Below are 26,792 nucleotides of genomic sequence, written 5' to 3'. Positions count from 1 at the left end.
GTTAGACATTATTTTGAAAAACAACTACATCTCATTTAATAATAGACTGTTCCTCCAGAAAATTGGAGTAGCTATGGGGTCCCCAGTAGGAGCAAGTTTTTCTAATTTGGTGATGGCCTACTGGGAATCCAACTTTATTTTTCAAAGCCAATGAAAAGAGAAAATTGTATTTTACAAAAGATTCCTGGACGATATCTTCATGATAATTAATGGAGACAGTACTAAAGCTGATAGGTTAGTAGAATTATTCACTTCAACAAGTATGTTCTTGAAGTTTACTAAAAACTTTCAAGAATACAAGATTCACATTTAGACATAGAACTATGTAAAAACAGACAAGAAGGCAGATATACTGCAAAAATTTACAGAACGAATACACATTCAAATTCTTTTTTACACTTTACCAGTTCTCATCCCTTACACCAGAAAAAAATCAGTTGTGAAGGGACAACTGGTACGTGCAGCTAGAATGATAAGTACAGAAAAAGATTTTGAGGAAGAATGTGAGCTACTGTATGAAATGTTTACACATAGAGGTTATCCTACATGGTTCTTATTAAATATCTTTCACAAAGTGAAAGTAAAAAGGAATTCAGGGATTTACAAACTGATTTTAGATAACTGTATGGTAACACTAATCAATATTACTAACACCAAAGTAAGAGACATAGTACAGGAAGAGAGGCTGCCTACAACATCCTTTGAACAACCACGAACTCTAGTAAAAACTTTTCCCTTTCATTCATTTTTACATACAGCCCTGCAGCAGTAGACATTCAAAAGACAGTAAGAAAATATTGGTATTACCTGTCAATAGACAAGGACATATTTAATAAGATAGGTGAATTCCCTATTATTACCTTTAGACGTGGTTTTAACATGAAAAATTTACTAGAAACATCTTACAAACCTAAAAAGAACAATGCAGGCACACACAAATGTGGAGCATGTAAATACTGTAGCTATATAGATAGTGGGAAATGTTTCATTATTAGAAAGGAAAATTTTCACATTCGAGAAACATATAGTTGTAACACTAGGTCAGTCGTATATTTGGCCCAATGTCAACAATGTCCAGCATTCTATGTCTGTAAAACTGGTCGTCGACTGAGAGATGGGATTTATGAACATGTATATGCAATTAAAAAGAGGAAAACCGACAATGCTTTAGCTAGACATTGTGACCAATATGTTGAACACAATTTTAAATTTAAGATCATCTCCCACATAAGTCAAGTTACAGATAATAACAAAAAATACATAGATGATAGTTTAGTTAAACTACTATTAGAAAGAAGTGAACTTAATTGGCAACTGCGTTTAGAAGCAAGTAATGAACCAGGACTAAATGAGATGTGTTCCATAGCATGTGTACTGAAACTCAAGAGTTTACTTAGATGAAAGGAATAGTTTATCTATCAGTGTTTATAGGTTTTAAAACATACAGACAAGTAAGTACAATATGCTATTGACACCTTTTTTTACTGGTGAAAGTGAGAATTGGAATGTTTAACAACATTTTTTTCTTCTGTAAATTAAGTCCAGTATTATGTATATATATATTTTTCTCTTTTATTCTTCATGGTTATCTTTCATGTTCACTCACATTATTAATCCATCTATCATGTAGATAAAATACAAAGATTATTACATATTTTAGTTTAAACAGACTAGATGATTGTTAGAATTTTTATAATATAGTAGTAGTTTTGCATGTAAGAAGACAGGTCATTTAGAATTCAATGAAGAAAACAGTGGATTACTTACAGTATTGTACGTACTAAGGCTTAGGATTTAAAATTGACTTTTGAATGTATAACACTAAGCACATAAGTAACCAAGTACTTTATTATCATGCTTAATTTCTAGATGTCATTTATTTAAAAGTGGACACCATTCGAAATAATTCCAATAGTAAATGGTTGCCGATCTAATTAATAATTATTAACCATTGACAATTGGCACTGTATATATTATTATAAGGAACTGATTTACAATATGGGCTAACTTATGCCAGTTAGTCTATTCTACTTTACTGTATGTTAAATAATTTTATGTTGCAATTGCGCTCACATGAGCGAAAGTTAATACAGATTTAAACTTTTGAAACTGTGAATAACGTGACCTGATAAGTCAGTTTTACAAGGAGAGGTTACTTAAACTGGATTTTAAAATTATATTGTTGTCTGAAGAAGTCCGGATAGGATCCAGATGAAAAGCACTTAACGTTTATATGTTTTTTACAGTTTTGTTTTATACGTTTGCAGTCTTAGTTATTAGTACTTGTCAGTACTTTTTTACATGGTTATGTGATATTTTATGGTAGAATAAACTTTTGGAAGTACTACTGCCGTTTGGAACTCAGTGCTTTTATGGATTTTCTCTGTCGGAGTTTCGTTTATTGGTGCTAGTTAATAAAAGGAAATATGCTATATAAAAAGAAAAGTGATAGAATATGTTACATTGCCAAGAAGAAGAGATGACTGAGCATGTGTTTTTGAATTGTAAAATAGGAAAAAGTTATGGGGAAAACTTTGTAAAGAAGCTTGTTTTGAAGATATAATAGAAGTGGATAAAATAAACATGGATATGAGGATATTATAAGAATAAGTTAAATGAGTAGATAATATTTTATTTTATGTTATATGGGTTATACGGAATAAAAGAATAAACAAAATTATGTTTAATGGTGTATGGATTTTAGCAACAATATTAAGTAAAATCAGATGGTGCTTATGGAAAAAGGACAGGGGGTCTAATAGGGATGAAAGCTTAACATGATTGTAAAGAAAATTATGAATATGTGTAAACAGATTTTATATTTATATATTTGTACATATGTAAATATTTGTAAAAATGTAAATATTTTATAATTAAAAGTTATTTTTCTATATAAATAAAGGACCCCTACCCTACTCTTTTCAATAAGTTCTGTGGGATCTTTTACATCCACCTGAGCTACCATTAACACAAGCAGATGGGACCTCAGTTTAACATCTCAGCCAAAGTATAAAATACTCAGGAGTACAGCAGTACAGTGTCAGCAATTGATTTACCAGGTGTGGGAATATCATCCACAGATTTCAAAATGTTGTGCTATCTGTTGCACCACTGAGACTGACTATGAACCACAAAATTATGAAACTATGTGATTGACATAGACAGACTTTAATCCTCAGTAATTTACAAAGAAAAAATAACATTAAAAGAGGCCTGGAAGTTCATGTAGAGGATTAAGGCACTTACCTTTCAGTAGTTTTAAAGCTACATAAGCAATAGTAGATGTAAGTTGGAGCACTACATTGAGTAATATGTAAACTAAATGGAACATTTTTTTTTTATTTTAAGCCAGGCCAGGCTCCCCAGCCAGGGCCTTAGGCAGCTGCCTAAGTTGCCTTGTGCTGGATCCGGCCCTGGCTGCAACTCACCACGACAAAAAAAGTTAAAATTGCTAGATGGTTAGATAAAGGTTCTTTTTAATGTGGTTATACAACTGAATACATTTTTTATTTTTGTTATTACTAGGACTAGAGCTTGAAAACATGGTAGCAATTACCTCTCTTGCATTCCAAAAACATGAGTTCAGTTTATTTTGCACTTCAGTTATTAAAATGTACATTTTACAGAGTTTAGCTTAGAGCACCTAGCCATAAGCTGGGAGCTTGTGAAAGATCCATCATTCTCCCAGCTAGAGCCTTTTTAAAAAATGACAAAACCCTATATATACATGCCAAGATCACTCAAAGGGTCAGTCAAAGTGCTGATTCCCAGTATTTTAGTAAGAATTATATAATGAAAAGTCTACTATCACGTTAGTTGCTTAGCCAAAAAGATTGTGCATCTCCTTCCTGAACACTGTTTGATTCAGAGATGCTAACTAAAATGCTAATAATATGCAAAATGGAAAAAATGTTCATTAAATTAAAAAGAAAAAAACTTGATCAGCTAAATAACTTCCAGTGATAGTTGTGGGTTTTAATTTCTCCAATTCAAGAGGCATGTACTGACCACAGTTTTAAATAGATGATAGGAGGAAAAACACATTTACTAATAACACTATATGTACAGAAGATCATCAGAACAGCTGTGCTAATTGTTCATTTTAATAACTGAAGTACAAACTCAGGACCTGAAAAGTGGAGTGGATTAAAAAAGTGTTATGACTGGGTCTAGATAAGGGAAAGAGAGGAAAGTCTTTTGGTGGATCTTCTCTTTCATTAGGAGTGACAATTATTTGATCATTGTGTAAGCAGCAGGCGATGATTGCTTAATTGGAACTATGGGTTGGCAAAATAGTTAAGGTGTTTACCTCACAGACAAGAGTTATAGAATTTATTTTTTTATTTAAGTGTTATTGGCTAGGCTCAAAATGGTCCACAAGGGTAACTAGCCTAGTACTTACCTATGAACCTATACATGCTTGGCAACTGCATCTGCATCCTACTGTGGGAAGAATTAATGCAAAATCAGTCACTGTCTGAAAAGAGGAAGCAGGAACTAGTTTAGTCAATCTGGATAAAGTATAATCTAGTAAAACACACCCTGCACAGCAACATCTAGTACTGTTTCTTCTCATGCAAAGTACACTGCACAGATCAAACCAATGACACTAGCTGTGTAGAGTTAAATAAATCTCTCTACATGTCTCCTATACAACTACTTTAATGATCCTTTTTCCTCCTTCTCTTACCCCCCTTTCTCTTTTCAGCTTCCAACTTCCCGTCACTTATTTCTCATTACATATTCCTATACATATTATAACTTCTCTTTCTTATTACTACTAATACTCTGAAATCTTTTCTCTGTTGTATATTACAATTATGACCCACTACACTATGCCTTAAGTCTGACATTTAAATATATGTTCAGTTAATATGCTGTGTGCTGTTCCACATATATGACAGCTGTCTTCTATTTGCCTAATTATATTGACAACACATTCCACCATAAGATGTAGAACATTGTGTATAGCATGTAAGTGTAGTTTCTAGTTTGAGTGTTCTTTCTGTTGGAGTAAGGATGTTTATCTCATCTATTTTATAACTAATTTTAGCCACTGAAAGCATTTTTTTTATTTAAGTTTCTTATTTACACTCTGTTAATGCAACAGTTCCTGGTTATCTAGTCTGGCAGCTAGTGCAGAGGGCTAAGGCAATGAGCTGTTAATGGGCTACTTCCTTTAATCCAGGGTTTGATTCCTTCAACCTCCATGGGCTTACTGTGAGTCTTAGCAAATCACTTAATCAGACAATGCTCTGGGGAGAGTGGGCTGGCTCAAAATGGTCTTCTAGCTGCATTCCTACAAACAATCTATTATTATTATAAGTGATTTGGAGTTTGTAGTTCACTGCATTTCATGTAATTTGTATTCTATCTGTGTAAACTGTTTTCTGCTTCAGCTTCTGGATTGTGACTGAAAAGGGTAGTTGGACTAGGCAATGCACCCAGTTAACGAACCAAAATAAATAAATAAACAATGGTCAAAGGAAGACATTAGCAATTATATGCTCAGAAAGTCTGACTAGTAGCTCCATGTTTCAGGATGCCTGCATAATTCTCACATGGAAGATTATTGAAAACTACTTTGAAACAAACCTGAAATTTATCTCTATACAGTAAAAAAGCAACTGAGCTGAAAAATATGATCCATTGTGGCATGTATTCATACTCAGGAGGTCAATTGCACATATTACTTGTTATTTTTTATTTTTAATTTTTTTTACTTTTATATTTTGAGATGTGGCTAACCATCTTTATCTATGAGTTTTACATGGATTTACACAAAGTCACTGCACTGCTGTTATTACAGACATGCGCTTAACCTACAATCTTTGTGTATGTTAGAATCCCAGCAGGAAAAGTTAATATTTACAGTGCTACATTTAACAAGGGCACTAATTCGATTGATGGCTGCATCTAGTTCAAAGGAAAATGAAAGTGAATGGATTAGTAAACTCAGATGTCAATAGGTCTCCAGTGGAACAGTTCACATACACAAGAATGTTACATAAATACTGAGAAACAGTTGGCTGATACTGCCATTTTAACCCTTTTTTCCACTTAGTTCATTAAAAAGTTTTCTGTGTGGCTCAGTGAGATATGGATTATATTTTATTCAACCACTGTTTTGTAACTTAACAAAATCTGCTCATAAGTCCAGTAATTAGCTATTGTGAAAACAAAATGCAGTTCATTTATAAAATGGAATATCTGATGGCTTTTGAGAAACAGTGTTTTATATACAGCTAAGGCAAAGTTCAAGGACAAGCTACCAAGTCCAGGATGAGGTGCCCAAAACAAAACCAATAAATGAAAAAAGCACCAGCAAGCCGTAACCACCTTAAAACATTTAATGTGTTCCACAGCAAGCAAAGCACAACACAGCACACAATGATAACGCTGAAACTACAACCAGTTCGTTTTCGTCTCCAACTTCATCAGAAAAATGCTGATAGTCCAAACCACATATGGTTTGAAATATTGCTCAACAAGATTGATTTTACTTGATTTTTCTTACATTCATTTATTCATTTTTAACATGCATTCATTTTTTTTATATCCGTTTATTTACAAAAGGTTTTGAAAGTGTGTTTTTAGATATTTAAAAGTGTTTTAAACAGGGAAAAGTTGTATTTATTATGCTTGTACTTACTATGCCTGTTTTTAAGGTATGTTTAGGAAAGAGTTAAAATTGAATTCAATGTCACATAATTTTAAGTTTTGGCAGTGTGCAAAGGTATAAATGGGGAGGAGTTTGGAAAACATTAAATGTTTTAAGGTGGTTACGGCTTGCTGGTGCTTTTTTCATGTTTAAAAGTTCAGGGCCAAGCTAACTTATTGCATCTCAGCCACATATAACAGGAAAATCTGAATGCTTTTAAGTGCTGCAGACTCTCTGAGTAGGTGTACGTAAATGTAACCCAGTACCTCCAGTCGGGTTTAGTTCCAGGGCTATATACTGCAAAACATAATGCAGGAAGATACATCAAAGTACTTTGCATTAGCAGCATACATTACAAAACCTGAACCAGACACATACGGCATGACAGTGCATGATGTGACAATATTGTGCACAAACGGCATATCTAATGAATGATCATTATAATAATTTGCAAAAACAATCACTTGCAAGCTGCTTGTAGCAGGTCTCATTATCAGCAAATGCAAAACCACAAAATGGGTTCAAGTGGGAAAAAATGGTAAAGGGGCTTGGGGAAAATCATTATTTGTACAAATGCATGTACTGCAACCAGGGTATGCAATACAAGCATTAGTGTAAATTTTAATCAATGATGTCTTTCTAATGTAGTGAGGCTTACAGTGGATATAAAAAGTGTATACACCCCTGTTAAAATGCCAGGTTTTTGTGATATAAAAAATTTAGACCATAATAAATCATTTCAAAACTTTTCTCACCTTTAATGTGACCTAGAACCTGTACAATTCAATTGAAAAACAAACAAATCTGTTAGGGGAAAAATAAAAAAGTGTACAATAAGCTGGTTGCCAAAGTGTGCACACCCTTAAACTAATACTTAGTTAAAGCACCTTTTGATTTAATTACAGCATTCAGTCTTCTTGAGTAGGAGTCTATCAGCATGGCACATTTTGACTTGGCAATATTTGCCCACTCCTCCTTGCAAAAGTGCTCCAAATCTGTCAGATTGTGAGGGCATTTCTTGTGCGCAGCCCTCTTCAGGTCACCCCACAGATTTTCTATTGGATTTAGGTCTGGAGTCTAGCTGGGCCATTCCAAAACTTTAATTTTCTTCTGCTGAAGCTATTCTTTTGTTGATTTGGATGTATGCTTGGGGTCATTGTCATGTTGAAAGGGGAAATTCCTCTTCATCTTCAGCTTTCTAGCAGACGCCTGAAGGTTTTGGGCCATCAGTGACTGGTATTTGTAACTGTTCATAATTCCCTTCACCTTGACTAAAGCCCCAGTTCCAGTTGAAGAAAAGCACAACCCTAAAGCATGATACTACCACCACCATGCTTCACCGTGGGGATGGTATTCTTTTGGTAATGCAAAGTGTTGCTTTGCACCAAACATACCTTTTGGAATTGTGGCCAAAAAGTTCAACCTTGGTCTAATCAGACCATAACACATTTTCCCACATGCTTTTGGGAGACAATGTATTGTTTTGCAAATTTTAGCCAGGCATGGATGTTTTTCTGTGTAAGAAAAGGCTTCTGTCTTGCAACCCCACCCCATAGCCCAGACATATGGAGAGTACAGGAGACTGTTGTCATATGTAGTACACAACCAGTCCTTGCCAGAAATTCCTGCAGCTCCTTCAGTGTTGCTTTAGGTCTCTTGGCAGCCTCCCTGAACAGTTTTCATCTTGTCTTTTCATCAATTTTGGAGGGACGTCCAGTTCTTTGCAACGTCACTGTTGTCCCATATTTTCTCCACTTTTTGATGACTGTCTTCACTGTGTTCCATGGTATATCCAATGCTGTGGAAATTTTTTTGTACCCTTCTCCTGACATCTTTCAACAATGAGATCTCTTTGATGCTTTGTAAGCTCTCTGTGAACCATGGGTTTTGCTATAGCAGGAAACTGAGTAAATGTCAGGAAAATCCTACTAGGATATCTGAACTTTATTTAGGGTTAATCACGGTCTCTTTATGGCAGGTGTGTACCCAAGAAGACTGAATGCTGTAATTAAATCAAAAAGTGCATCAAAAAAGTATTAGTTTAAGGGTGTGCACACTTATGCAACCAACTTATTGTACGTTTTTTTATTTTTTATATTTTTCCCCTAACAGATTTGTTTGTTTTTCAATTGAATTGTACAGGTTCTAAGTCACATTAAAGGTGGGTAAAGTTTTGAAATGATTTATTGTGGTCTCTTTTTTATATCACAAAAACCTGACATTTTAACAGGGGTGTTTACACTTTTTATATCCACTGTATTTTGTGGTTCCCAGCTGACATGCTGCTTCTGACATCTCTTTGTTTTTTAATAACTCTCTCTCTATGACACATTGTTACATTGTTTATTTGCCCACTATGTTTTGCTCTCTATTCGTCTTGTTCATTGATTATAATTTGATCGCTATTTTGCCAACTGTGATGTGATAACTTACTCACTCACTCACTCATTCACTCGGGCACACTAATTTATAGCCATTACTAGGGTAGCATGATGACCCGCGGTGGTGGTGCTGTGGTAGCGTTGTCGCCTCACAGTAAGACGCTGTTCAGTTTGATTCTCAGCTAGAGCGTCTTCTGCGTGGAGACATGCGTGAATGGGTGTACCTTCGTTGAAGGTTGTGCGTCAGGCCTGGCAAGCCGGTACGTAAAAATCAACTGCCAATCATTAGCAGACCGGAGTTCCGCTGTGGCGACCCCTAACCGGGAAAAGCCAAAAGACAAACAAACTAGGGTAACATGATAGGCATTGCTGTCCCAGGTGCAGGCTGTTAGAAGGGTGCAATCAGCAGTTGCCATTCAGGAATAAGTGTCAAATCGTCATTCATTTAAGAATCCTGAGGTAACATAGCTTTTTAAATTAATGCACCTAGTGTGTTAGTAACTGTAGCAAGGATCTTTGCTACAGTGTTTCAGATCACCTTATTTATTTCTGTTTCACAGCTCTCTGGATAAAAGTCCTTAGTTGTGCTTTCCTGCAGTAAACACCTTTACCAGAACCTTTGCTTTTTGGCCCAAATAACTATAACTCTCTCCGTGCTTAGCTCCAAATTTTCATAACTCATTTTAATGTTCAACTGTTCTTTAAATATGATCCCTGCACTAATAATATATTTAAGCTGTAACTAAAAGAATTCCTCTCTGACTCTTGACTTTTCACTTGTTACTCTCCTGGCTGAAATTTCAGTTCCTTCTTGTCTAATACCTGTATACATCCTATCTCTGCGTTTCCTAAAAACTTCAGTTCCTGCTTGTCTAATACCTGTATACATCCCAGCTCTCCTTTTCCTTAAAACTTCAGCTCCTTCTTGTCTAATACCTGTATACATCCCAGCTCTCCTTTTCCTTAAAACTTCAGTTCCTTCTTGTCTAATACCTGTATACATCCTAGCTCTCCTTTTCCTTAAAATGTCAGTTCCTGCTCGTCTAATACCTATATACATCCTAGCTCTCCTTATCCTTAAAACTTCAGTTCCTTCTTGTCTAATACCTGTATACATCCTAGCTCTCCTTTTCCTTAAAACTTCAGCTCCTTCTTGTCTAATACCTGTATACATCCTGGCTCTCCTTTTCCTTAAAACTTCAGTTCCTTGTTGTCTAATACCTGTATACATCCTAGCTCTCCTTTTCCTTAAAACTTCAGTTCCTGCTTGTCTAATACTTATATACATCCTGGCTCTCCTTTTCCTTAAAACTTCAGTTCCTGCTTGTCTAATACCTGCATACATCCTAGCTCTCCTTTTCCGTAAAACTTCAGTTCCTGCTTGTCTAATACCTACATAAATCCTAGCTCTCCTTTTCCGTAAAACTTCAGTTCCTGCTTGTCTAATACCTGTATACATCCTAGCTTTCCGTTTCCTTAAAACTTCAGTTCCTTCTTGTCTAATACCTATATACATCCTGGCTCTCCTTTTCCTTAAAACTTCAGTTCCTGCTTGTCTAATACCTGCATACATCCTAGCTCTCCTTTTCCGTAAAAATTCCTCCTGAGGATTATTCTTTTGGTGAAACTTTGCATGATATGAGGGTGCATTTTCACTGGGAAGGGCAGGAATTTTCTGAATCCAAGAAAAGGCTTAGGGATTTTCTTCTTCTCCCACAGCATAGGCCTCTGGCTATTCCCCCTGTATTGGACATTGTAGATGATGTTTTTTCGGAAGCTTCTCTCTCTCCTGATTCTTTTCCCCCTGCTCTGGTCAAACCGGATAGGTATTATAGGGTTCCAGATTCTCACAAGTTTCTTTTTAAGAATCTTTCACCTAATCTGGAAACAGTTTCTCAGGGTCCTAAGGGTGTTAAAGCGGCCTCTGCTAGAAATCCTATTCCCTCTGACCGAGAGTCCAGGGCTTTGGAGAGATGGGGGAAAAAAGTTTATACTTCTGCTACATTGTCTATTAGGGTTTTGAACTGTCAATTTCATATGCTGAAGTATCAGCAATACCTTTTGTCTGTATTTAAACAAAAGATGTCAGCTGTTTCTATTGGTGCGGATAATCAGGAGTTACAGGATTTATTGCATGCTATTGAACAGGTGGGTAAGCACACCCTGCATTGTGGTTTTGATTCTTTGGAAGCTTCTTGTAGGGCTGCAACAACAGGCGCAGTTATTAGAAGACATGCTTGGTTAAAGGAACAAAGCTTGCCGGATCAGGTTAAAGCCAAACTTTTGGATGCCCCTTTGCAGTACAATGTTCTGTTTGGGTCCAAAGCTGAAGAGGTATTAAAGAAAATGGAGGACAAAGCCAAATCTATGCAGACGGTTAAGGATTTTCTACAGGTGCAACCTCCTAGATTTAGCAGACATTGGCCAGCTAAACCTTGGTCCTTTCCGGGCTCAGACAGGTCTCAGAGAGGCAGATTCAGGCATTCCAGAGGTAGGGGACAGGCACAGACCCATTTTAGGAATAGGCAGTGGAGTGCACCCTCTCCCAAGGGAGGTGAAGATAAGTCTCAACCCTACCGAAAACAGTCTTTATGACTCTCCCTTTCTGGTTCCAGGGGCTCCTCTCCTGGAAGCACCTTTGAGAGGAAGGATTTCTCTTTTTTATCAAAATTGGAGCCACATAACCCGGGACAAATGGGTTCTGGACATAGTCTCAAGATGTTACAGATTTCATTTCCACACCTTGCCAAAACTGAATGGTTGGCCAGATCTGCCAAATCATCAGTGGGCAGAGGCACAATGGCAGGTTCAGTCCCTCCTGGCTATGAGGGCCATAGAATTGGTACCACATTTAGAAATAGGGCAAGGTTTTTATTCCAGACTTTTCCTGGTTCCCAGGAAGGAAAATTCGTGGAGATCAATCCTGGACCTATCTGTACTAAACACCTTCCTAGATATACCATAATTCAAGATGCTCACTCTGCAGCAGCTGCTGCCTATGTTGGGCAGGAACACTTGGATGGTGACTTTGGACTTAAAAGATGCTTACCTGCATATTCCTAGAAGGCAAGAGTGCAGAAGGTATCTGTGTTTCAAAGCGGGCTTGAAGCATTACCAGTTCTCTCTGCTGCCCTTTGGCTTATCTACTGTGCCCAGGGTTTTTACAAAGTGCCTGACACCAGTAATGGCATTTTGCAGACAGAAGGGGATTCAAATATACCCTTATCTGGATGACTGTCTTATTCAAGTGGACGACAAAGACTCTCTACTTTGGCATCTAGCTTTTGTGCAGCATCTTCTTCAGTACCTCGGTTTCACAGTGAATCTAAAGAAATCAAATCTAGTACCCACACAAAAGATTACTTTCCTGGGTGCTCTTCTGAGTACTACAACCCAGATGGCTTCCTTGACACCAGACAAAAAGGTGCAACTGGCTTCTTCTTTCTGACACCTGGCTTCAATGAAACAGCTGACTGCAAGAAAAATTCTGCAGGCTTTGGGTTACATGGCTTCCTACTTTCTACTAATACCATATGCAAGACTGCATATGAGGAAACTGCAGTGGTACCTCAAGAGTGTATGGTCTCAGCATTACCAGTTTGGAAACAGTGATCACGATTTTGCCTTGTCTCCAGCAAGAGTTTCTTTGGTGGGCCGAAGCCTGTCTACAGAACAAGGGTAAGCCTTTTTGTCCTCCACCGACCAACCAAGTCCTGACAACGGATGCTTCAGATTATGCCTGGGGAGCCCACATGCATGGGAGATGTCTTCAGGGTGTTTGGACAAAGGAGCAAACACACCTGCACATAAATTTGAAGGAGATGCTAGCTGTACAGAATTCCCTGATAGCCTTCAGGGACCTTCTTCTACCAGGACAATTGTTGATACAGACAGACAACACTACAGTGATGTGGTACATAAACAGGCAGGGGGGCTCTCACTCTTATCCCCTGTGCAGATTAGCCATGACTCTATGGTACACTGCTCTAACCTGCAGTGTCGACTTACAAGCACAATTCCTGCCAGGAAAAGACAACACTCTGGCAGACACATTGAGCAGACACATTTTGGATCCACACGAATGGATGTTGGATGTTCGGATATTCAGGATGATTATAAAGGCATGGGGATGTCTGGACATAGATCTCTTTGTATCCCCTCAGAATCATCAACTTCCAACATTCTGCACCAGGACCTACCACAAACTAGCATGGCAAGTGGATGCCCTCTCGTTCAGTTGGAAATACCTCTCAGTATATGCTTTTCCTCCTTTTCCTCTTCTACCTCGGGTACTTCTGAAGATAAAACAGGACAGACCGCAAATGATTTTACTGGCTCCCAATTGGCCTCAACAATTCTGGTATTCCACTCTGATGAACCTGGTTCAGGAGCCTCCCTGGATTCTGCCTCAAATCCCTCATTTACTGTCTCAACGGAATGGTTGGATACTGCACAGTCATGTCAAAACTCTGAATCTAGCTGTCTGGTGGATCCAGGGTCTGTAAACACCTCTACCCTTTCCAAACAGGTAATGGATTTAATCCTTGAAGCTAGATGGCCCAGCACTAGAAAATCTTATGTGGGTAAATGGAAAAGATTTTGCTCCTGGAATCAAGTCCAGGGTGGTGATTCTGCTGTTCTGAACATTCCTCTGATTTTACAGTGTCTGACAGAGTTGATACATATGGGCCTATCTTTTTTTATCTGTTAAGCTTCATGCTTCTGCTATTTCTGCACATTACGATACGGATCCTCCGATTTTTTCTCATCCATTACTTAAACAATTTCTTAGAGGGGCTAAGAATATTCGGCCCCCTATGAGGACTCCTGTTCCCACTTGGGATCTTAACTGTGTTTTGGAGAAATTAACCTTGTCTCCTTTTGAACCTGCAGCTTCCACGGATTTGAAATTTTTGTCTTGGAAAACTGATTTTCTTTTAGCTATTACCTCTGCTAGAAGAATTTCGGAATTGCATGCACTCATGGCTGTGGAACTCTTCCTTATTTTTCATCAGGACAGGGTATCTCTATGGACTAATCCCACCTTTATGCCCAAGGTGGTTTCGGCAGTGGTCTTGAATCAGTCTGTTCATTTGCCTACCTTTTATCCTAATCCTCAAAGTGAGGAAGAAAGTCTTTTGCACTCTTTAGATGTGTACAGTCAGCTTCGTTTATACCTGGACAGGACCAAGATATTCCGGAAATCTGATCAGTTGTTTGTCGCTTATGCTCCTACTGTTCAAGGGAAAGCAATCACTAAGCAAACTATTTCCAAGTGGATTGCCCATTGCATCAAGTTCTGTTACTCTTATCATGGCAATCCAGTTCCTGTTAATGTTAGGACTCATTCTACCCAGGCTACTGCTACTTCAGCAGCTTTTCATTGTGGGGTTCCTACCAAGGATATTTTGGAGGATGCTACTTGGAGTTCTGTACAAACTTTTTCTAAGCATTACAACCTCCCTCTCTATTCTAAATCCAGGGCCAATTTTGCTTCTGCGGTTTTGCAAGGTTTTGGGACCACTCCCTCTGTTTCTCCTCCAGCCACCCTTTCTTAGCTTTGGGACTCAACCCTACAGTCATGACTGCAACAGTGAACCACGAAGGACATAGTACAGTTGTGTACTCTTAACATAAATGTAGATGTTCAAGTGTGTTCACTGTTGCAGTCTGGGTTACCCTCCCTCCTACCCACCCTTTTGTTTTTTCTTTGAGTATTATGTTATGAGGTATTTTGGCTGATGAGGTTTTGGGCATGGTTTCGTTTTTAGCCTTTTCTTTCTGGGCACCTGACATCTGGGGCAAGGAAAAACTGGGGAAATGGTGTCAGCTGAGGTCATTATACCTTCTGGCGCATTGATGTCAGGATAAAAGCGACCTCAGCTGATGCCAGATCCAGACTTTGGGACTCTGGCCGATCGGGGGATGCTGCTGGCAGGAAGAACCATACAGTCATGACTGCAACAGTGAACACACTTGAACATCTACATTTATGGTAAGAGTACACAACTGTACTTTCCTTCTTGTCTAATACCTGCATACATCCTAGTTGTCCTTTTCCTTAAAACTTCAGTTCCTTCTTGTCTAATACGTGTATACATCCCAGCTCTCCTTTTCCTTAAAATGTTAGTTCCTTCTTGTCTAATACCTGTATACATCCTAGCTCTCCTTTTCCTTAAAACTTCAGTTCCTGCTTGTCTAATACCTGTATACATCCTAGCTCTCCTTTTCCTTAAAAGTTCAGTTCCTGCTTGTCTAATACCTGTACACATCCTAGCTCTCCTTTTCCTTAAAACTTCAGTTCCTTCTTGTCTAATACCTGTATACATCCCGGCTCTCCTTTTCCTTAAAAGTTCAGTTCCTGCTTGTCTAATACCTGTATACATCCTAGCTCTCCTTTTCCTTAAAACTTCAATTCCTTCTTGTCTAATACCTGTATACATCCTAGCTCTCCTTTTCCTTAAAATTTCAGCTCCTTCTTGTCTAATACCTGTATACATCCTAGCTCTCCTTTTCGTAAAAACGTCAGTTCCTGCTTGTCTAATACCTGTATACATCCTAGCTCTCCTTTTCCTTAAAACTTCAGTTCCTGCTTGTCTAATACCTGTATACATCCTAGCTCTCCTTTTCCTTAAAACGTCAGTTCCTGCTTGTCTAATACCTGTATACATCCTAGCTCTCCTTTTCCTTAAAACTTCAGTTCCTTCTTGACTTATACATATATACATCCTAGCTCTCCTTTTCCTTAAAACTTCATTTCATTCTTGTCTAATACATGTATACATCCTAGCTCTCCTTTTCCTTAAAACTTCAGTTCCTGCTTGTCTAATACCTGTATACATCCTAGCTCTCCTTTTCCTTAAAACTTCAGTTCCTTCTTGTCTAATACCTGTATACATCCTGGCTCTCCTTTTCCTTAAAACTTCAGTTCCTTCTTGTCTAATAGCAACACACCAAACAGCCAATGCCTTTCTTCACTTTATTTAGACCTGGTACCTCGGCAGTTCGCCTTCAAGGATCACATTTGCTTGCTACAAACAATTGGTTTATATAGCACATATCCAAACAATTAAGCAATAATTCAATTGATATAACATTCCTTATTTAAAGTGACCTTGTCAATAACAATATTCTACACATATAGAAAATACAAACAAAAATAATTACCCTAAATTCATTTTAAATAGAAAACTCATTTAAAAGATAGAATTCATTTTATATACCAAAATATTATACATATTAATCAAAAAAAATTAATGTATAAACACACACACATCTATATACATATATACACATGTTTTTTATTTATTATTATATTTTTAATGTTGTTTTTAACTAATATTTCTGTATATTGTTACTTGTTTTTCTATCTCAAAACGTATTTTCTTGAATGTTAAGAAATGGTTAATGTTTAAAAAAAACATGTGTATATATGTATATAGATGTGTGTGTGTTTATACATTAATTTTTTTTGATTAATATGTATAATATTTTGGTATATAAAATGAATTCTATCTTTTAAATGAGTTTTCTATTTAAAATGAATTTAGGGTAATTATTTTTGTTTGTATTTTCTATATGTGTAGAATATTGTTATTGACAAGGTCACTTTAAATAAGGAATGTTATATCAATTGAATTATTGCTTAATTGTTTGGATATGTGCTATATAAACCAATTGTTTGTAGCAAGCAAATGTGATCCTTGAAGGCGAACTGCCGAGGTACCAGGTCTAAATAAAGTGAAGAAAGGCATTGGCTGTTTGGTGTGTTGCTGTTAACATTTCGCTGTTGCTGTGTGTTTTTGTCCATTTTTCCAAGCCGTGCTGATCTTGAGGTTAAGTTGAAAGAGAATTTTGTTTGGAGAATCCAAGCAATTTTGCCTTTATTTCCATCATGTCACACAATGGGAATATAGAGCGGAATTCTACTATGGAGACTCTTTCATTTTTGGAGATGGTGTCGGAACGTGAAAGGAAGTTCATTGATAATGATCCTTGGAATTTGAGAGGTAATGTGGAGGCTGATGGTCGTTTTAGCACCTTGAACAAGTTAATGGCTAAAGAATCCGCTCTTTATTATGACACTAGATTGTTAGAAAAGTATTTGAGTCTAAATGTTACACCCAGGGGGCTCCGAATTGATAAATTACCGGCTGCCCCGTTTTCAGATGAAGAATCTGATTTACTTGAAGAGTGGAAGCAAACATCTCTTCAATGTACTCTGGGTTGGTTGCGTACGCTTGTAAAACGCAACAACAGAACTCATGAGAAATTAAAACAAGAAATTTCAACCTTGCAAAATGAACTGTTGGTTGAAGTAAGTTATAGAGCTCAAATGCTTGAAATCAGTGAGAAAATAAGTAAATTAGAAGCAGATGTTGTGCTTAAAAAACGTGCAAAATTAGTCCGGGACTTAAAGGACTATGATAGCGGCATTATTTTCAGCTGGCAACGTGAGTCGGGACGTAACCAATCGAGAGGGAGAAGCTGGACGAGAGGTTTTAAACGAAGGAACATGTCAGCTTCCGCTTCATCGGCTGAACGCCACACCATAAACAAGAATGTTTCTTTTGCCAGGACTGAGAACAATAGCCGGGTCCAGAATAGAGAAGTCTCTGAAGACATAATTGAAGCTTCCAATTCCAATTCCACCAAAGCTGTGAACTTTCAAAATGATGGTCGGAACAAGGGAAAGAACGGAAGAAATGGTCGCAAGGGTCGTTATAAATGAACGTTTGTCAGTAGAAAATGTATGTATGACTAATTTTGATACACTACGATGCATTAACTTGTCTGATTTATATTTAGATAATGATATGCTTAGTGTGTTAAATAAAGGGAGCAAATTTGTTCCAACCTTTTTTCCGACATATGCTGACATTTATTTGGAAGTTAAGGCTTTCATTCGGAAACTGTTACTTAGGGTGTATTTTAGTAAATGTGTTAAAAAGAAAACACCTAATGTAGAACATTTTGAACAAGTTGAACAAAATGAGGAAATAGAGTTGGATGAAAGCCTTATGAATGTTTCAATATATGATTATGAACATGATGAAAGTCCTCTAGAAGAGAATATTGAAATGTCAGTCAGCTGCCTAATTGAAAATGAATGTAATGAAAACTACAGAACTGGGTATGGCAAATTAGAAATGCCAAAATTTAAGAACGTTAAAAGCAATTTTACTCCTGCCATTGTTGTACCAGCTATAATATTGTTTCATAAGGTGATTTTGAAAGAAATTGAAGTGTCATTTAAGGAATTTTGTAGGGAAAACAAACAATTCAATCTCAGCAGGCAAGAATGGTTAGCCTTAAAAAATCTAAGGGACATAAAAGATCAGTACATTTTCAAATGTGCAGATAAAGGGGGAAACTGGGTAATTCTAAGCAAATTAAATTATTGTAATATGGTTTACAAATTGCTTATGAATGTTGAAGAATATAAAAAACTTGATCATGACCCACTTAAAATGTATAACGAAGGTTTATTGTTTCTATTGGAAAAGGGAGAACGATTAGGTTTCTTTTCACATGGTGATGTTAAGAAGATGTATATTAAAGAACCGAATCCCCCTATATTATATGCCCTGCCAAAAGTTCACAAAGATATGGTTAACCCTCCCGGGAGACCCATAGTCTCGGGAATAGGTTCATACATGGAGAATGTTAATATTTTTTTGGATTCCCAATTAAAGATTCATTTAACTAAAGTTAGTGCCCATATTAGTAATACTTTTGATTTAATCAATGCTATTTCTAAGTTGAGATGGAATTCCGAGTACTATTGGGTAACCATTGACGTCAAGTCACTGTATACTAATATAGACAAGAGATGGGGATTAGAAGCTATTAATAAAATGTTGGGTGAAGGACCCAGAACCAATTTTTTGGTCTTACTGTTAGAATATTGTTTGATGCATAATTATTTTATGTTTAATAAAGAATATTTTTTACAGACCAAGGGAACAGCTATGGGGGCAGCTTTTGCCCCCACATATGCTGTCATATACATGGATTTTTTTGAAAAAAGTTTCATTTATCCCACTGAATTTTTTAAGAATAGGGTAGTTTTATACAAGCGTTTTATTGATGATTTAATTTTTGTTTGTAAAGGGGAAATGCATGAATTTTATGATTTTTTTGAAAGTTTGAATAACAATACACATGGTCTTTCTTTCTCTTATGACATTAATAGGAATGAAATCAATTATTTGGATTTGACTTTGTTTATAAGAGAGAATGTTATTGAATTCAGACCTTACAGGAAAAGCACTTCAGTCAACATGTTTTTGCATGCTTCAAGCATGCATCCCCCTCATTTGTTAAACGCACTACCCTTTGGAGAATTCAAGAGAATTTATTCCCACACTAGTATACAGGAAGATGTTGATGATGAATTAAATTATGTCTTTTTGAGATTAAGGGATAGAGGATATGATGCACTTCTTTTAAACAAAACAATGGCAAAGGTAATAAACAATGGGAAGGACAAAGACACCATAACATTTAAAGATAATACCTGTAGACCTTCACTGACAGAGAAGAATGTAGAAAAATTATTTTTTGTTACCAAGTATACTTCATTCTCTGATAGATTAGTTGGTATAGTTAGAAGGTTTTGGTATTTGGTAAGTGAGGATGACAACATAGGTGAGTTATTTCCCCATTATGTTACCTTTTCTTTTCAAAAAGGGAAAAATTTGAAAAATATTTTGAACCACAACTGTTGTAATGATGGAATTACACGGTTGGTTAAAACAGGTACATTTAAGTGTAACTCTTGTAGTCTTTGTGATAAGGTTGTTAATATTAATTCCATTAATGGCATTACACATACCCCCAAACATTATTTTAGTTGTAAATCTATTGGGGTAGTATATGCCTTAACCTGCAGTTGTGCCAATATTTGGTATATTGGCCAGACCAAGAGGATGGTCAGAGTCAGAATCTTAGAGCATCTAAAAGATATTAGGAATTTGAACCTACTCAGTCCAGTAGCTAAACATTTTGTGGACATTCATGAGGGCAACAGTGATAGTCTAAGGTTTGGAGTCTTGGGTAGACCATATGTACGTATTGGTGATAATATCACCAATAAATTATTAGAATTAGAGACTAAATTGATTCTTAAGTTTAATACCATAAGGCCATATGGCTTGAATTTAGAATTGGGGATATGATGGATTTATGAAATATAAATATAAACATTAACCATTTCTTAACATTCAAGAAAATACGTTTTGAGATAGAAAAACAAGTAACAATATACAGAAATATTAGTTAAAAACAACATTAAAAATATAATAATAAATAAAAAACATGTGTATATATGTATATAGATGTGTGTGTGTTTATACATTAATTTTTTTTGATTAATATGTATAATATTTTGGTATATAAAATGAATTCTATCTTTTAAATGAGTTTTCTATTTAAAATGAATTTAGGGTAATTATTTTTGTTTGTATTTTCTATATGTGTAGAATATTGTTATTGACAAGGTCACTTTAAATAAGGAATGTTATATCAATTGAATTATTGCTTAATTGTTTGGATATGTGCTATATAAACCAATTGTTTGTAGCAAGCAAATGTGATCCTTGAAGGCGAACTGCCGAGGTACCAGGTCTAAATAAAGTGAAGAAAGGCATTGGCTGTTTGGTGTGTTGCTGTTAACATTTCGCTGTTGCTGTGTGTTTTTGTCCTTCTTGTCTAATACCTGTATACATCCTGGCTCTCCTTTTCCTTAAAACTTCAGTTACTTCTTGTCTAATACCTGTATACATCCTAGCTCTCCTTTTCCTTAAAACGTCAGTTCCTGCTTGTCTAATACCTGTATACATCCTGGCTCTCCTTTTCCTTAAAACTTCAGTTCCTTCTTGTCTAATACCTGTATACATCCTAGCTCTCCTTTTCCTTAAAACTTCAGTTCCTTCTTGTCTAATACCTGTATACATCCTGGCTCTCCTTTTCATTAAAACTTCAGTTCCTGCTTGTCTAATACCTGTATACATCCTGGCTCTCCTTTTCCTTAAAACTTCAGTTCCTTCTTGTCTAATACCTGTATACATCCCAACTCTCCTTTTCCTTAAAACTTCATTTCCTTCTTGTCTAATACCTGTATACATCCTAGCTCTCCTTTTCCTTAAAACTTCAGTTCCTGCTTGTCTAATACCTGTATACATCCCAGCTCTCCTTTTCCTTAAAACTTCAGTTCCTGCTTGTCTAATACCTGTATACATCCCGGCTCTCCTTTTCCTTAAAACTTCAGTTCCTGCTTGTCTAATACTTGTATACATCCCAGCTCTCCTTTTCCTTAAAACTTCAGTTCCTGCTTGTCTAATACCTGTATACATCCTAGCTCTCCTTATCCTTAAAACTTCAGTTCCTTCTTGTCTCATCCCTGTATACATCCTAGCTCTTCTTTTCCTTAAAACTTCAGTTCCTTATTGTCTAATACCTGTATACATCCTAGCTCTCCTTTTCCTTAAAACTTCAGTTCCTTCTTTTCTAATACCTGTATACATCCTAGCTCTCCTTTTCCTTAAAACTTCAGTTCCTGCTTGTCTAATACCTGTATACATCCCGGCTCTCCTTTTCCTTAAAACTTCAGTTCCTTATTGTCTAATACCTGTATACATCCTAGCTCTCCTTTTCCTTAAAACTTCAGTTCCTGCTTGTCTAATACCCGTATACATCCTACCTCTCCTTTTCCTTAAAACTTCAGTTCCTGCTTGCCTAACACCTGTATACATCCCAGCTCTCCTTTTCCTTAAACCATCAGTTCTTGCTTGTCTAATACCTGTGTACATCCTAGCTCTCCTTTTCCTTAAAACTTCAGTTCCTGCTTGTCTAATACCTGTATACATCCTAGCTCTCCTTTTCCTTAAAATGTCAGTTCCTTCTTGTCTAATACCTGTACACATCCTGGCTCTCCGTTTCCTTAAAACTTCAGTTCCTTCTTGTCTAATACCTTTATACATCCTAGCTCTCCTTTTCCTTAAAACTACAGTTACTGCTTGTCTAATACCTGTATACATCCTACCTCTCCTTTTCCTTAAAACTTCAGTTCCTTGTTGTCTAATACCTGTATACATCCTAGCTCTCCTTTTCCTTAAAACTTCAGTTCCTTCTTGTCTAATACCTGTATACATCCTGGCTCTCCTTTTCCTTAAAACTTCAGTTCCTGCTTATCTAATACCTGTATACATCCTACCTCTCCTTTTCCTTAAAACTTCAGTTCCTTGTTGTCTAATACCTGTATACATCCTAGCTCTCCTTTTCCTTAAAACTTCAGTTCCTTCTTGTCTAATACCTGTATACATCCTGGCTCTCCTTTTCCTTAAAACTTCAGTTCCTGCTTGTCTAATACCTGTATACATCCTAGCTCTCCTTTTCCTTAAAACTTCAGTTCCTGCTTGTCTAATACCTGTATACATCCCAGCTCTCCTTTTCCTTAAAACTTCAGTTCCTGCTTGTCTAATACCTGTATACATCCCAGCTCTCCTTTTCCTTAAAACTTCAGTTCCTTTTCGTCTAATACCTGTATACATCCTAGCTCTCCGTTTCCTTAAAACTTCAGTTCCTTTTCGTCTAATACCTGTATACATCCCAGCTCTCCTTTTCCTTAAAACTTCAGTTCTTGCTTGTCTAATACCTGTATACATCCTAGCTCTCCTTTTCCTTAAAACTTCAGTTCCTTCTTGTCTAATACCTGTATACATCCCGGCTCTCCTTTTCCTTAAAACTTCAGTTCCTGCTTGTCTAATACCTGTATACATCCTGGCTCTCCTTTTCCTTAAAACTTCAGTTCCTGCTTGTCTAATACCTGTATACATCCTAGCTCTCCTTTTCCTTAAAACTTCAGTTCCTGCTTGTCTAATACCTTTATACATCCTAGCTCTCCTTTTCCTTAAAACTTCAGTTCCTGCTTGTCTAATACCTGTATACATCCTAGCTCTCCTTTTCCTTAAAACTTCAGTTCCTGCTTGTCTAATACCTGTATACATCCTAGCTCTCCTTTTCCTTAAAACTTCAGTTCCTGCTTGTCTAATACCTGTATACATCCCAGCTCTCCTTTTCCTTAAAACTTCAGTTCCTGCTTGTCTAATACCTGTATACATCCCAGCTCTCCTTTTCCTTAAAACTTCAGTTCCTTTTCGTCTAATACCTGTATACATCCTAGCTCTCCGTTTCCTTAAAACTTCAGTTCCTTTTCGTCTAATACCTGTATACATCCCAGCTCTCCTTTTCCTTAAAACTTCAGTTCTTGCTTGTCTAATACCTGTATACATCCTAGCTCTCCTTTTCCTTAAAACTTCAGTTCCTTCTTGTCTAATACCTGTATACATCCCGGCTCTCCTTTTCCTTAAAACTTCAGTTCCTGCTTGTCTAATACCTGTATACATCCTGGCTCTCCTTTTCCTTAAAACTTCAGTTCCTGCTTGTCTAATACCTGTATACATCCTAGCTCTCCTTTTCCTTAAAACTTCAGTTCCTGCTTGTCTAATACCTTTATACATCCTAGCTCTCCTTTTCCTTAAAACTTCAGTTCCTGCTTGTCTAATACCTGTATACATCCTAGCTCTCCTTTTCCTTAAAACTTCAGTTCCTGCTTGTCTAATCCCTGTATACATCCTAGCTGTCCTTTTCCTTGTGTTTATTTCTCTTACTCTAAATCTTGCTTTTACTCATTATTTCTCCTGCCTCCCATATCTACTCCACTTATTACCTCTAACAAATACTTTTTCTTCACTCGTCTCACTCTTCATCGCCTCTTCCTTAACCACTGTTTGAATTTTCCACTCTGACATTTATTTATGAGTAACTCACTCGCACTTATAACATGTCAACACATTTCAGTGCTACATAATATTGTATTTATCTTGTTTTACAGATGGTATATATGTATTATTCCCCATTTCCTATGTGTTTTAATATTTGTATTAATCTGCATATTCACAGTATAGTGTAATATGATGTCACTTTTCACTTATGCATATGTATTTTCTGTAATTTTATTTGTGGGACTTTTCTCCCTGGGCCTTCACTGAGAATGGATAAAATTATCCAGCTGGACTTTCATAGGTTCATAGGTGTGTACTAGGCTAATGAGCCTGGAGCCTTTACACGCCTACCCTTAAGATTACCCTGGTATCGTGCCACCTGACATTAGTTCCCAGTGCATCTGTCAAGTAGAGTCACTGGAGTGATCCCCGGGGTGAATTTTCTATTTCTCATCCACTCATCAAGATTTCTCTTGAAGAGGGCCAGTGTGGTGCTCTGTTTGATATGTATGGGAAGTCTATTCCATAGCATGGGCAGTCTCTGGGTTATGAACCTGTCCCTCCCAGCATGTTCTGATGATTGTGATATTGAGGTTGCGGTCTCTGAAGCGTGTTGTGTGGATGGATTGGGATTTCTTTAGATGTAACATTTCTAACAGAGCTGGGTCAGACATGACTTTGTAAGTCAAGCAGAGATTGCCTCTAAGTAGGTGATATGAGACACAGAATAGTTGGAGTTTTTTGAGTCTGTCCATACAGGACAACTGTTTAAGGCCTAGGATCATCTTTGTGAGGTACTGTTGCGGCCTCTCCAGTTGTTGCAGGTGTCTAGTGAGGTACATGCCAAATGGGGCATTGTACTCTATGATTGGCCTAATGAGGGAAGAGTAGAGGGAGACAATAACCTCTTTCTTCCTGGATGCAAAACCCTTAGTAGTGAGATGTGCCTCATAGAAGAACTTTCTGACCACAGTTGCAATGTGGTGGTCAAAACAAAGGTTGCTTTCAACCTGTGTTCCCAGATCGAAGCAAAACAAATCAAATCAAATAAAAAACAATTCAAATGTCAATAAATAAATAAATAAAAATAACAACCCAGACATTATACGAATCATAAAAGTCCTGGGTTTCAGCACATACCTACCTCTTAGGCAATCATTTCCAGGTTACAACTAAACTTTTAATGACAAACCTGGTAAAAGAGTAAGGGGGAAACCTTAATACAAATGAAAAACAGTCTAAACATTTCAGTTAAAACTCTAAGCATTTCTGTAATAGAAAATCACCCTAAATGGTGATCAATAACCATTCATCTAGAAAATTCACATAACCTCCTTCTGGTCATAACTTACCTGCCACCTCCAAGTAATTGTGACCAGTTCAAAAATATCTTAGACAAAATATTGCATTTTAATGTAATCCTCTGTGACCCCACCAAATGGTCATATTAAACTACCTTTATAACCTAGCATATTAAAGAATTCACAAGACTCAACCACAAAAGAGGTTGCTACTCACTCCTTGATCTTGTCATTACCAACATCCCCTGTTTCATCTCATTCACTTCTATACTTTCCCCTTATGGCACTGGCCACTGTCCCATCACTTTTACATGCATTGCACCCCCTAGAAAACCACTCCTTGAAATGATTACCTTTAGGCCCATAACCTTCATAATACAAAAGAATTAAATCTAGAACTCTCCAAACTAAACAGGATGCCAATTATTAGAAATCCAGACCACAAAACTGTAGAAGAGGGACAAGCACATCTTTTTTATCTACTGCAAAACAAACACTTCCCTCAAATCATATTATCTCACAGAAACTAAACAAAACCTGTGGCTTACACAACAACTAAAGGCATTTTACAAAACTACAACTGCAGCCTGGATGCATTTTAAATTATCCCCCCTTATAAGAAAAAAAAATCACATCATCACTTAAGAAACCTAGCCAAACAAGCAACTTGAAGACACTTATAAACAGTTAGCAATACTTCAGAATAACCAAAAAGCAGTTCCAGGAATTTGTCAGTGAAGTCATTAAGGCAAGCTTCTTAAAAAAAGTAAATAAACACGAATCAGGATGAAGTATCCTCTTTAAAAAGAAACAAGAATCCAAAAGTCATGTAAAGAGGACACACCAGGACAATTGAAGCCAACCAAAATCCAAAAGATAGACTTTTATTAGGACATATATATAAGAAATAAGTGAGCGCTTTCACGTCTCCTGGACGCTTCATCAGACTTAATTAAACATCACCACAACACATCCTTAAATAATAGTAGGAAAGCTCCTATTGGAGAACTGACACAGTACTTAATAAAGAAGATAGTTGATTGGTAATTTCACAAAATAGATAAAACGCTCTACTATTAATAGGTATTATACAACTTACATAGTGAACATTAAAAAATATGTAAAAAATATATATGTTAAAAAATACAAAAGTACCTATGCATATAAAAACTTATAACAAAAGCATATAAGTATAGGAATAAGGAAATGCACATACTAATAAAACACTTGAAAGACTTTAAAACTATAAAAACTAATCATATTACCTATATTTAAAAACTAATCCTATTACTTATGTTTAAAAGGTCTGTCTGCCAAGAAAGGTCTCAGGGAAATTTTATCATTGAGACCATGTCCTCTATCTGCTGCTAGCTTAAGTATCCATTTAATTTCTCTCTTCTCTACATTATTACGTGTACAGCCTAGTCTCTCTGTCCTATAAATATGTTCCAACACTAGAAAACTAAATGTATGTGTACTGTCTCTATGTAGCACATGGTGGGCTAGTGCATTAGTCTCATCTTCCTTATTAATGGCATAAATATGTTCCCTAATGCGTTCCCTAAGACTTCTAGTGGTCATGCCTGCATAAAAACATTGACATTTCTTACATTGACCTAAGTAAACCACATTTCTAGTTTTACAATCAGCATATTTATTGAAC

The sequence above is a fragment of the Protopterus annectens genome, chromosome 5.part0 (assembly GCF_019279795.1).
Source record: "Protopterus annectens isolate FY-2018-M chromosome 5.part0, PAN1.0, whole genome shotgun sequence".
Classification (NCBI taxonomy): Eukaryota; Metazoa; Chordata; order Ceratodontiformes; family Protopteridae; genus Protopterus; species Protopterus annectens.
This window is presented reverse-complemented; position numbering follows the sequence as displayed.